The sequence below is a fragment of the Bubalus bubalis genome, chromosome 16 (genome assembly GCF_019923935.1).
Source record: "Bubalus bubalis isolate 160015118507 breed Murrah chromosome 16, NDDB_SH_1, whole genome shotgun sequence".
In the NCBI taxonomy this organism is placed as follows: domain Eukaryota; kingdom Metazoa; phylum Chordata; class Mammalia; order Artiodactyla; family Bovidae; genus Bubalus; species Bubalus bubalis.
In genome coordinates, this window is record NC_059172.1 from 46506519 (window position 1) to 46510419 (window position 3901).

Sequence of the window (3901 nt, forward strand, 5' to 3'; positions counted from 1 at the left end):
GTGATCCAGCAAGTTCCTGCTGTACTACATGAATGGGGATGAAAAGAGGACTCATGTCATGGTGTGAGTATCAGCTAACCATTCATTCACTTAGCAAATATTTACTGAGCATCTACTCTGAGGTTCCAAACCCTCAGAACTGTTCTAGGTTCTTGGTATACATCAGTGAAGAAGACACAGAAAGATTCCTGCTTTTGTGAAATGTACATGGTATAAGGGGGTGATGGCAAACAATAAGCATAATTAATAAATTATATAGAAGATAATAAGTGCCAGAAAAAATGAAAATGCAACAGGGCTAAAGGATGTGGGAGTGCAGCATGAGGCTGTTCAGGCAGAGGTAGCCTTCTGGAGGAAACCATAATAAAGGCTCTTGCACACAGTTCCCCTTCCCCCTGCCCCCCGTCTCCTGACCAAAATGGGTATTTCCCTGTGTGGTCCCTGCGTGGCATGGCATGCTCTTTCTCTTGGGAACTGACAGAGTATTTTTTCAGTGGCAATTGAAACTGATCTTTTGACCTTGTTATACCTCAACTTTTCTGTTAATACTGCATTTTAAACCAGGGGCATGATCCATGGAACTTCCCACCTTCAAGGGACCATGTGGATACAGACAAGGGGTATATCAACTGTGACCCAATCATCCTTTTTTCAGTGTTCTGGACTATGTAAGACACTAAGGGAAAGTAGGGGACAGAGACTAGCTAGTGGAGGTGGAGTCAGATTTAATATAATTTTAAGAAAATATTAAGAAAAGATAACATGATGCTTCTTTACCTGAGTGCATTGATTACAAATTCATGTCTGCTATATATAAATGTTGGGTTTTTTGAACAATCTGTGATAATCTTTTTTTTTTAATATGTGATAATCTTGATAAGCAGTTATTACTATTCATTTGTTGGTTTTAATTTTCAAAGTAATTTGCAAAGATTTATTTTTAAAAATCTCCAGCCCCTACCATCTCCCCCAGTTGACCTCATGACACATTTAAACACTGAGATGTGTGAAAGCATTTGGTAACAATTTATGTTACACAGATGGTGCATGCCGCACCTCATCTACAAAATTTGCCAAGTATTTTGAGTCTTATTATTTCAAAAATATTGTGCAATTATTTTTGTAAATGTAATCATGAATTCACTTCATTGGGCATTTTAATTTGACCCTTCTGCCAACCTCATTCCATAGTTCATCAGGCACTCTATCTATCAGATCTAGGCCCTTAAATCTATTTCTCATTTCCACTGTATAATCATAAGGGATTTGATTTAGGTCATACCTGAATGGTCTAGTAGTTTTCCCTACTTTCTTCAATTTAAGTCTGAATTTGGCAATAAGGAGTTCATGGTCTTTGCCACAGTCAGCTCCCGGTCTTGTTTTTGCTGACTGCATAGAGCTTCTCCATCTTTGGCTGCAAAGAATATAATCAATCTGATTTCAGTGTTGACCATCTGGTGATGTCCATGTATAGAGTCTTCTCTTGTGTTGTTGGAAGAGGGTGTTTGTTATGACCAGTGCATTTTCTTGGCAAAACTCTATTAGTCTTTGCCCTGCTTCATTCCGTATTCCAAGGCCAAATTTGCCTGTTACTCCAGGTGTTTCTTGACTTCCTACTTTTGCATTCCAGTCCCCTATAATGAAAAGGACATCTTTTTTGGGTGTTAGTTCTAAAAGGTCTTGTAGATCTTTATAGAACTGTTCAACTTCAGCTTCTTCAGTGTTACTGGTTGGGGCATAGACTTGGATTACTGTGATATTGAATGGTTTGCCTTGGAAATGAACAGAGATCATTCTGTCGTTTTTGAGATTGCATCCAAGCACTGCATTTCGGACTCTTTTGTTGACCATGATGGCTACTCCATTTCTTCTGAGGGATTCCTGCCCGCAGTAGTAGATATAATGGTCATCTGAGTTAAATTCACCCATTCCAGTCCATTTCAGTTCGCGGATTCCTAGAATGTCGACATTCACTCTTGCCATCTCTTGTTTGACCACTTCCCATTTGCCTTGATTCATGGACCTGACATTCCAGGTTCCTATACAATATTGCTCTTTACAGTATCGGACCTTGCTTCTATCACCAGTCACATCCACAGCTGGGTATTGTTTTTGCTTTGGCTCCATCCCTTCATTCTTTCTGGAGTTATTTCTCCACTGATCTCCAGTAGCATATTGGGCACCTACTGACCTGGGGAGTTTCTCTTTCAGTATCCTATCATTTTGCCTTTTCATGCTTACTCCTTGGAAGGAAAGTTATGACCAACCTAGATAGCATATTCAAAAGCAGAGACATTACTTTGCCAACAAAGGTTTGTCTAGTCAAGGCTATGGTTTTTCCTGTGGTCATGTATGGATGTGAGAGTTGGACTGTGAAGAAGGCTGAGCGCCAAAGAATTGATGCTTTTGAACTGTGGTGTTGGAGAAGACTCTTGAGAGTCCCTTGGACTTCAAGGAGATCCAACCAGTCCTTTCTGAAGGAGATCAGCCCTGGGATTTCTTTGGAAGGAATGATGCTAAAGCTGAAACTCCAGTACTTTGGCCACCTCATGCAAAGAGTTGACTCATTGGAAAAGACTCTGATGCTGGGAGGGATTGGGGGCAGGAGGAGAAGGGGACGACAGAGGATGAGATGGCTGGATGGCATCACTGACTCGATGGACGTGAGTGTGAGTGAACTCCGGGAGTTGGTGATGGACAGGGAGGCCTGGCGTGCTACGATTCATGGGGTTGCAAAGAGTCGGACACGACTGAGCGACTGATCTGATCTGATCTGATCTGCCGACCTACTGATTTTCCTCAAATCTGAATCTTAACCATCTCTGTCTAGTAGGTGAAAGGCTTTCATTTGTTTATTTGGATCTATTTATTTCTTCCTATATAGGAAGGTGATTCTCCCTCTTAGAAGCTGCTTTCAACAAGCTTTGCCCAAGACAGATATTCCCAGAAACATTTTCCCCTTTGTAGTTAACCCTGTGTGTGCAAGGCTGATGGTAGTCAGTCTTCCTTACAGTGTCTGTCTCATGCCCTTTCTCTATCTGATGGCTTATCATCAATCTGTCCCATCATTGTCCTCAATAAATGATTGTACATTCTTCATCACTGATGAAATGGAAGCTGACTGAGATGCGAGAGTTCCCTCACTCACACTCACATTCCAAATTCTCTGTATCTCTGTGTTAAATTCTTTCATATTGTTAGAAATGTCAGAGGAAAGTGTTGTAGGAAGGTATTCTTCTCCTAAGCTAAACCATTCCTTTTGGCTTCTTGAGAAAAGGGACTCCTATATTTGTCATCTCTCTTGCACCCATCCATCTAGTTAGTTTATTGGCTAAAATGAATTATTGAGCATCTGCTAAATCAGAAATGCTTAAGACACTGACCTTGTCATTAAGAACTTGAAAAGATTAACCATTGGCAAAACAACAATTATAAAAGTGCATACAAAAATACCTAGATACAGAGGTAATGATGACTTGATGTGGTACAGGCTAGTGTTTCAGTTTTCTATTGCTACAATTCAGTTCAGTTCAGTCACTCATTCGAGTCCAATTCTTTGCGACCCCATGGACTGTAGCACACCAGGCTTCCCTGTCCATCACCAACACCCAGAGCTTGCTCAAACTCATGTCCATTGAGTTGGTGATGCCATCCCACTATCTCATCCTCTGTCATCCCCTGCTCCTCTTGCCTTCAATCTTTCCCAGCATCAGGGTCTTTTCCAATGAGTTAGTTCTTCGCATCAGGTGGCCAGAGTATTGGAGTTTCAGCTTCAGCATCAGTCCTTCCAATGACTATTCAGGACTGATTTCTTTTAGGATTGACTAGTTTGATCTCCTTGCAATCCAAGGAACTCTCAAGGGTCTTTTCCAATACCGCAGTTCAAAAGCATCAATTCTTC